The sequence below is a fragment of the Cynocephalus volans genome, chromosome 4 (assembly GCF_027409185.1).
Source record: "Cynocephalus volans isolate mCynVol1 chromosome 4, mCynVol1.pri, whole genome shotgun sequence".
Classification (NCBI taxonomy): domain Eukaryota; kingdom Metazoa; phylum Chordata; class Mammalia; order Dermoptera; family Cynocephalidae; genus Cynocephalus; species Cynocephalus volans.
Window position 1 is genome coordinate 111,056,346 of NC_084463.1, and position 10,251 is coordinate 111,066,596.

Consider the following 10,251-nt stretch of genomic DNA (forward strand, 5'->3'; position numbering starts at 1 on the left):
CTGGCTCAGCCTCTGGATTACGTGTGACCCTAGGCAGAGTACTTAACTGTGCCTCCATGTCCTTGTCTGTAAAATGTAGATTATAACAGTACCTACCCCACAGCACTCTTGTGAGCATTCAATAAATGTACATAAAGCATTTAGAAGAGTTCCTGATGCACCATAAATGCTACAGGAACGATTCTATGTGAAGAAAGGTCAAGGGGAATGAAGACAGCCTGGAGTCTGGTGGGATGATTACCATCTTCAAACATTGGAAAGATTGTCATGTACAAGACCCTATTACAGAAAACGACAACAGAAGTGAGGACTACAGGAGGAAAGCTTTGGCTCATTGTGAAGAATGTGAAATGCTTTGAGCTACCCTAGAGTGACCAACCACTCCCAGTTTTCCCAGGACGGTCCAGTTAAAATAAAACGGAAAATCCCATCTTGGGAAACCTCTAAGTCCCAGGAACCAGGTGGCTGGTCACTCTACCTGTCTGTCCCCCACCAAGGCTTCCCTCAGAAAGCAGCAAGTGCTTGTCCCTGACAGGTCTGAGCAGAAACTGAAGAGCCACTCACGCTTCAGTTAGAGCAGTTATTCCTGCATGAGGAAGAAAATGGAACTACATAAACTTAAATCCAGATAAAGAACTATGTTTTAATGGAAATAGCTTGGATCTGGAGACAGAAAATACCCAACTTCAAATTCTGGCTCTGCCTAGCTGTGTGATCTTGGATAACTTAATTAACTTTCTGAGCTTCAGTTCCTTAATCTATAAAATAGGAATAATCATTCCCAACTTGTAAGGTTGTTGTATGGATTAGACATGTTGTATGTAAAGTGACTCACCCGGTGCCTGGCACAATGTAAGTGTTCAGAAAATTATAACTTTTCTCTCTAAGATGCAGCTCTAGGCTTCTGGAATCCCAGCTTCTCTAAGCGCTTTGAGAAAAGTGTGGTCCCTGGACCACTAGTGTTAGTGTCACCTGGGAGCTTATTGAAATGCAAATTAGCCACTCCACTCCACACCTACTGAATCAGAAGCTGGGGGTGGGGCCAGAAATCTGAGTTTTAACTAGCTCTCCAGGTGATGCTTGCTACACTAACAAGTCTGAGAAGCACTGCTCTAAGCGACAGTCCTTTCTCTGAAACACAAAAATGGAAAATCTCTCCAAAACTTGAAAAGCTCCCTTTTTATTCCTCCATAAAATAAAGTTATTTTAAAATGCTATTAACATTGGAAAAAGATTTTTCCAAACAAAAGAAAAGCAATTAAAATAAAAGTAATGCTGAAATTTTGATTTCAATGCCTTTTGTTTCTTTCTTTTTTTTAATTGCCTTTTAAAACAGGCCTCACGTGCCTGAGCACTCTGCTCTCTGGGGTAGATATGTCAGCATGACCTGGCATTGACACGTCCTCAGCCAAAAAGCACTGATAAATTGGCTAAGTTTAGTTACACTGTGTAAACCGCTAATTTGACTAACCATAAACTACACAGTCAAGTTGATTTTCCACACTAACTGAGGGGGATAAGTGGGCAGGATAGTTGAGAAAGAATTTCGTAAATTGTTGTAATTTACTTCTTTAGGCATAAAATCATCCCAGTGTAAGTAAAAAGAATCCTCACTGGAGTACATGTTAATTTTTTCTCTCTCCTAGCAAGTCCCAGAACACAGTGTCATGTTTACAACATACATTAAGATAGACAAAGAATCAGAAAAAAGTATTTTAAAACATTTCTAAACACATTTTATAAACAAAGATCTTTTAATATACAGAAATCTAATTCAGTCAGAATAAGCTATTTTTTCTTAAATTTGAAATATTTTTTACAACTTTTAGGAATGAATGTGAAGAACAATCTTCCCTTTTCAAGGTCCTGAAAATATCTTCAAAATATTTACACTGAAGCAGAAAGCTTCATCTACACAAAGCAATAACATGCAAATTCCACGTGTTTATTAGGTGTGGGAAGCAAAGTCTTTTGCTGTGCTTCCAACTGTGGTTTTTATAAAGCAATTCAAAGTCTGTTTATGAAGTGAGCACTTTATAATTTCCTTGCACTGGGAGAGGGGAGTATCCAGAGAGTCTCTCTCCAAGAAGGTCAGAGTCAGATGGAAGCAAGACTACACACACAAAAATGTTATTTTAAAGAGAAAAGGGTAAAATATACTGTGTTATATACTGTTGTCCTAAATTTTGAATTGAATATAGTTCAATGCCTAGATTTTTGGGGGACAGTAAGAACAGTATGAAGGAGAAAGATCCTTGCAGAAGGATGACAACAAGGAAGACTTGCTGGAAGAGATGGAACATACGATGGATGTCAAAGAATTGGTAAGTTTTAATGCTGGGACGTGTTCCCTTGTCACTGGCCTTAAAGAGTGCTATTCTTGTCTAGACTTTGCTCCTGATATCTTCTCTGCTTGAAACACCTTCCCACAATTCTGCCTATCTAAATCTTACCCATCTTTCAAGGCCCACCTCACGTTTCATGTTCTTTCCTCATTTCCTTCAATGAGGATCAATAATAAAATCTTTAAAACAAGCAAGGAGGGATCCTGTGCTTCTTGTCTTTGTGGACTACAAGAGAGAGGAAGAGGAGAGTTTGAGAGTCTGTGTCCCACTTGAAGTGAGAAAACCCCATGGGACAGTGTAGGCGGTGGCAACTTCCGAAGTAGAGACATACAAGCACTGACTTAACACATTATACCTCATCTTATTTTCATACCAATCCTTGGAGACAGATGTGACTACCCCTACTCCCACCCTTACCCCCACCTCCATCACCCTGCACCACTGACAGATTACTGTACCTGTGTGTTGTAAGGTTGTTCTGAAGATTAAATGAGTTTTGGTTGTAAAGTTCTGACACAAGTAAACATTCAATACCTGTTAGTTATTATTTAATTACTGCCAGGGAAAATAAGGATCAATCAACAAAGTTGTATAACTTGTCCAGGCATTCCAGGGATACCACACATTTAGGGATAATCTCTATGCTAATCTCTTGCCTTGGGGATTCCAAGACCAAGCGGGTAATGTCAAATACCAAAGCTACCTGAGATACAGACCTGTGATTGCAAGTTCTGAGGGGAGACTCTTCCCCACTACATCATCTGTAACTAATAACCAGAGGCAAGACCACCATCTGTGTTGGTGGGATTTTTTTTTTAGTCCCCCTTTTTACTTATAGTCTTTTCAGTGTTCTAGCATGAGTCCAAAGCTTCTAATTCTGTTTCCTTGTTAGCATTTAAACACAAGTCACTGGAATATGAAAAAACATCCTGCTCTCACCCACCACTATCTGAGTAGTTTTAGCACAGGCTTAAATACCTGTTATCTGGATTATTAGATGGCTCAGCTGTGCATTTATGAAGACATTTACTATTTCTTGTTTTTTGTTGTTTTTTTTTTAATCAAGCAAATGTAGGTGTTTTCTTGTTTTTCCAATCTGCTGGAACTAAGCTTCCTATCTTAGTTTTTTTACTGACAGTCAAGTTAGACTTGTTAAACTTTACTCCCAGTTCTTACCTAAGGGAGCATTTTGTGTAGTTTTAAATTCCTGAAAACTCACACACTTATAGCCAACTGATCTTTGACAAAAGTGCCAAGAATACATACTGGGGAAAAGAAACTCTCTTCAGTAAATGGTGCTGGGAAAACTAGATATCCACATGCAGAAGAATGAGACTAGACCCCTACCTCTTACCATATACTAAAACCATCTCAAAATGGATTACAGATTTAAATGTAAAACCTGAAACTATGAAACTACTAGAAGAAAACATAGGGAAACAATCTACAACATGGGACTGGGCAAGGATTTTTTAAATAAGACCTCAAAAGCACAAGCAATAAAAGCAAAAATAGACAAATGGGATTACATCAAATTAAAAAGCTTTTGTACATTGAAAGAAACTGTTAAGACAGTGAAGAGACAATCTACAGCATGGGAAAAAATATTTGCAGACTATACATCTCTCAAGGGATTAATATGAAGACTATGTAAGGAACTTAAACAACTCACCAGCAAAAAACCAAATAACCCATTTGAGAAATGGGCAGACGATCTTAAGAGACACTTCTCAAAAGAAGACACACAAATGGCCGACAGACATATGAAAAATACTCAACATCACTAATTATCAGGGAAATGCAAAACAAAATGACAATACCACCTCACTCTAGTTAGACTGGCTATAATCAAAAAGGCAAAAGAAAACAAGTGTAGGTGAGGATGTGGAGAAAACGGAACACTTGCACACTGTTGGTGGGGATGTAAACTAATATGGCCAATACGGAAAACAGTGTGGAGGTTCCTCAAAAAATTAAAAATAGAACTACCGTATAATCCAGCAATCCTACTACTGGGTATATATCCAAAGGAAATGAAGTCAGTATGTCAAAGAGATATCTGCACTCCCATGTTTATTGCAGCAAAATTTGCAATAGCCAAGATACAGAATCACCACACTTAGTCCAACAACAGATGAATGGACAAAAAAAAAAATGTGGTATATATACACAATGGATATTATTTGGCCATAAAAAAGAATGAAATCCTGTCATTTGTGGCAACACGGATGGACTTGGAGGTCATTATTGCAAGTGAAGTAAGCCAGGCACAGAAAGACAAATACCACGTGATCTCACATATGTGGAATCTAAGGGGAAAAAAAGTTATATCTCAAGGCAGAGAACAGAATAGTGGTTACCAGAGACTGGGGAGGGGAGAGAGGGGAGAGAAAACAGGGAGAGGCTGGCCAATAAGTACAAAATTACATTAGATAAAAGGAACACGCTCTGACGTTCTATAGCACAGTAGGGTTGCTGGAGACCAGCTCCGCAGGATTCGTTGGACCTGAATAGGTGGTGTGGCGTCGGCGAGGAAAGAAAGAGATGGACCACAGATGTCTAGTGCAAGTGTGGACAACAACCACAAAAATCTTGCTTTATTCATATGTTTTACTTAACCTTATACATGACGATTTATCTTTTAATCAAAACATTTATTATTTCATCTCTATAGAAAAAGAAAAACAGAATGTTCCAAAGCAATTATGTTGTGATAAAAGCACCCACTCATGCATCAATAGTTCACCCCAAAGCCTGTGGCCTGTGGCCAGGAAACTATACAATAGCAGCATGCTTAGCATTGAAGAGCGTCAGACTTTTAGTTTAAACTATAATTCTTAAACTTCTTAGCTTACAATTTAACCCTTTTTAAATCTTACTTATACTTACTATACTTGATTTTAATAACAATGATTAGTTATGGTTAACAATTTAATATTGCTTATACTCTATATTGATCATTTTAATTTATAATCAAAATCACAATGTTTATACCTTTTATTTCCCTGCCAATAGACTCCGGGAACAGCACAGAGGACAAAGCGAAAAGTTAAATGATCCTACTCAAACTAACAAAAACATACTATATCATTCTTATTATTACTAAGGAAAGAACACGTTCTTGGTAAATCAAGTGAAACTGTGTGAGTGGGGAGAAACAAAGAAATCTGTAACTGGTTGATGACCAATTAGTTATAAACATTACAGCACCCAGACCCACTGTCTCCCTGGGGGAATGTGGATAGAAATCCAACACAATAACTTCATTCCACACGTACAAGAGCATGACCACAGCCACAATGGGTTAATGCACACATCTCTAACAAGGAAGATTAATGACAAAATTAAATGGAGCCAGCCCATACCGGGAACATGCATCAAAAACACCTTTAGTACTGACAATGCCCTTTAAATAAACCAGTTAATTTTGATGTATTTTAACATGTCCTTTGAGAAACTGCAGGGAATTTCCCAAAGCCATACTAAGCGAAAAGGTTAAGCTGTTTAATTCTGGGAAGCCTTGTCAAGCAACCAAAGGTGAACAAACAAGAACTTCCATGGAGCCGTGCCACACACACGGGACCCCCTTGTAGCCTGCAGAACAAGGGGTATCACTCAGGCTCCCATGCCGTTCCCTATAGCAGGATGGCTCACAGCATAGGGTGACTATGGTTCACAGTTAAGCTTTGCATATTGCATAATAGCTAGAGGAGAGGCTTTTGAATGTTTTTGCCACAAAGAAATGATAAATGCATGAGGTGGTTGATACATTAACTACCCAGACCCAGTTATTACACAACATTATATGTGTATCAAAACATCAGATTGTATCCCATAAGTATGTACAATTACAATGTATAAGTTAAAATAATAATAATAAAAAAATTCCTGAAAACAGGTCATGTTTTAGAGATAAATGTTTATTGAAAACCTAGAGGAAACTATGGCACAGATTATTCTAAGACAACTGTCTAGACAAATGTAATGATAAATTACAAACCCTAAAATTTTTGCCTAATGATCATACATCCTAATATTTCAGAAACAAGCCTTATTTTAATAATTGACAGATAAAAGTGAAATTTAAAAATTCACCTGCGGAGATTTATCCTATTAATAGGCTTCTGTTAGGAGTTGTGTTGTGTTCCCCTAAAATTCATTTGTTGAAGTCCTAATCCCCAGTACCCCAGAAAGTGACTGTATTTAGATATGAGATCTTTAAAGAGGTAATTAAAATAAAATAAGGTCATTACGGTGAGCCCGAATCCAATATGACTGGTGTTTTTATAAAAAGAGGAGATTAGAACTTAGATTCACACACAGTGACCATGTGATGACACAGGGAGAAGACAGCCATACACAAGCCAGGGAAAGAGGCCTCAGAAGAAACCAGCCCTACCAACACCTTGATCTTGGAGTTCCAGCCTCCAGAATTGTGTGAAAATAAATTTCTTTTGTTTAAGCCACCCAATCTATGGTACTTCGCTATGGCAGCCCTAGCAAACCAATATGGCTTCTTATATTTTATTAATAATTTCCACAAACTACTTAAAGCACTTGCATTTGTGTCCTTCTATTTAAAGGATATCTAATTTAAGATGTCAACTATTCTTTGTTAAGATCAAATATTCTTTACTCCTTTTTAATAATTAGCATATTTTATCAACATATGAAATAGATCACTCTTCAAATGTATATATTTACCAACACTACAACCAACCACGATATCAACAATATAAAACTAAGAATCTTAGCGATCGATTTATGCATGTACTCAACAAAACACACACTGACCAAATACAAAATTGCTTTACCTTGATCTGGTGCACACAGGCTCAATGTGGAGCATGACATTTTACAAACAGACATTGCACAATCATTCCAGTTGAAATAAAATCTTTGAAATCACTCCAAAACTGAATCTACAGCTTTAAAATGTCTAATTTAATCAGTGTCTGCCACAGTTAGAGAAAAACATAAAGCTGCCTGTGTCAAGAGTCGCAGTTGAAGTCCCAATTGTCTCCAGGTTTGCGGTGGCGGGTCCCCTCTCCATCCAGTCCTCTCTCTGATTCCTTGAAGTTCATCTTCCTCTTCATGTCCTCTGCATGCTAGAATTCCTCTGGGCTTGATCATGGGCCCTTTTCTTGTCACTCTCCATTTTCTCTCTAGATTATCTCATCTAATCCCCTAATTTTAAATTTCATCTATATGCCACTGGCTCTCAGACTTACTTCTCCAGCTCAGAAACTCTTCTGAGCTCCAGATCTGTATATCCAACTGACATATCTGCACTTGGCTGTCTTGGAGACAGTGTAAGCATATCTGAAACCCAACCAGTGATCTATCCTTTCCCAAATGTGCTCCTCCACTAATCTTTCCTATCTTAGGAAATGACACATCATTCACCCAGTTGTTCATGTCAGAACCTGGAAGTTTTTTTGACACTACTTTTTCAGTAACCCCTATATCCAGTACATTGGTAAGCCCGAGTGATTAAGATATCAGTAGATAGATAGATCTTAAATTCATCCACTTCTGTCTACCTCTACTATCTTAAATCTATTCCTAGCTATTTATCATCTATCACCTGGACAGCAGTTTTCTAATTGGTCTGCCTACATCCTCTCCTATACTTACCACAACAGAGAACAATCTTTTAAAACCACAAAACCATTCTCTCTCATTCTCTTTCTCTCTTTCACTGGCACATACACATCACTTAAAACTTCTGTCACATTACACCTAAGATAAAACCCCAAATCCTTAACACATCCTATGCCAAAAGAAATTCCCAAGAGACAAAAACATTTAGAAAAAAAATTTTGCTTACAAAACACTTGCAAAAGGTTACAAGTGGTTCAGGCTTTAGGAGCACTGGTTCATCAATCACACACCGCCCCTGCACCCCAAGATTATAAGGTTTATAGTTAGTTTGCTCATGATGGAAAAAGAGCAATATTCTTATATGATTGCCATACGTCCTCAAATTATTTTATTTCTTCAGACTTTAGTATTACAAAGGTCAGCAATTAAATTTTTTCTTTTTGTTAGGGAGTAACATATAGGAAATGACACTATAGACAGTGTGACACTGTTCTTTTACAGTTTATTTCAGAGCAGTGTTTTGTTTTTTCCTAGCTGTGGGATGTGATATGTACAGTTACTCATACTGGAAGCAGGACATGATGCTAGTTCTGCTTTCTCTGGATAAAGCCCAGCATGATCTGAATACTTCCTATGTCTTCAACATCAACTCATGCCACTCTCCCCCTCATTTTTTAAGGCCTTTCATGGCCTTCTTTCAGGTCACAAAGCCCTTTCCCAGCATACTATCTCCTCTGTCTGGTACGCCCTCCCCTATATCCTTTGCCTAGCCTAGTCTTACTCATTTCCCAATTTCCACTTAAATTTCACTTCCTCCAGTCCCAATCGGTATTGAGTTTTCCAATTATTTGATCACAGTGTCCCACATCATCAGTTAAGATGCCTTTGGATGCCAGTAACTGAAAGACCAAACACACCAATAGGATCTTTAATAGCAGGGAGGCTTCTGAGCATGGAGAATAACAATCACTACTATGTGTACTTTTGTTTAATGTTCAATTTATCAACCTTAAAATATATTTCTTGGAAATACTGTGCTCTACTGTCAAATACACTACTCACTAATTACATGTGGCTACTGAGCACTTGAAATATGGCTAATCCAACTGAAGACTTAAATTTTATTTACTTTTAATTAGTTTAAATTTTGGAAAAACTAAATTATGTAAATCTATTTTTCAACTGTAAATTTTATGAAGCCTAAATACAGATCCAATATTTCCAATTAAAATTAAGCAACCAAGTTGAACATGAGTGTGCAATACTACTAAATTTCCAGGAAACTTTTTAGTATAAGAAAAGTGTAAATTATCTCAATTTTTACATTGATTACATGTTAAAATGATAATATTTTGGATATATTGTGTTAAATAAAGTGTATTACTAAAACTAATTTCATCTGCTTATTTTTTTATTTTAGAAGTTTTTAATGAATGTTATATGTAAGATTACTTTATTCTTGCATCTTCTCAATTGTTTCTTCCTTAAATTTGCCCTTTTCCTTTCCTGCTTGATGAGATTTTGTTTTCTGTTCAAGGATCTTTTTGTGATCTTTGTCCATTTTTCGCCTAGTAATAACCATCTTGCTGGGGTGAATGCCCACATGGGCAGTTGTGCCATTAGCTTTCTCTTGCTGCACCTGTTAAACGTAGATGACCTATTTCTTCCTGTAAATCTAGACTACTTTGCCAGTTGGCTGGCCTTTATAGTGTTCTTGCACAATATGAACTTCGTCATTCTTTCGGATGGACAAGGATCAAACACTGTACTTCTATCTCGGCTCTTTGCAAAGAGGGGAAGACAATCTTCCTGGGAATGTGAGAAGGTGCACTGAGATAACTTTTATAGTTCTTGCTTTGGTCAGAATTTACAAATGGATGGAACTTCATTTTGGCCATGGCTGCCTGTGCAATGGCCACAAAAGGGAAGAGCTGTTTTTTCTTTTTTAATATGGGTACTAGAAAATTTTAGGTGACATATGTTGCTAGCATTCTATTTATTTTGGATACCACTGTCCCAGACATTGAAATAGTTACACAATCAATAAATCAAAACATAAATTTAAATCTCCAATTAAAGGTTTTAAAGGAAGTGGGAGGAAAGACAAACATCAAATTGGTATTTTTTAAAGATAAGAGTGTAACATAGCTGAAGCTGGATTGGAGTTGGGGCCAAACTATTGGGTAAAACAGAAGGCTATTGCAGTAAATCCAGGTGAGTGATGATACTGGTTTGGGCTACAATGGAGGCGGTAGAGATGAAGATAAGGGGGTGCATCTGTGAGACACTTGGGAGGTAAAAC

The 10,251-nt window shown here is 37.4% G+C and overlaps 1 pseudogene; it reads right to left on the reverse strand.

The window, feature by feature from the left end:
• Positions 1-9,402: 9,402 nt before the first annotated feature.
• LOC134376975 (large ribosomal subunit protein uL24-like) lies at positions 9,403-9,838 on the reverse strand (annotated as a pseudogene).
• Between the last annotated feature and the right edge of the window lie 413 nt (positions 9,839-10,251).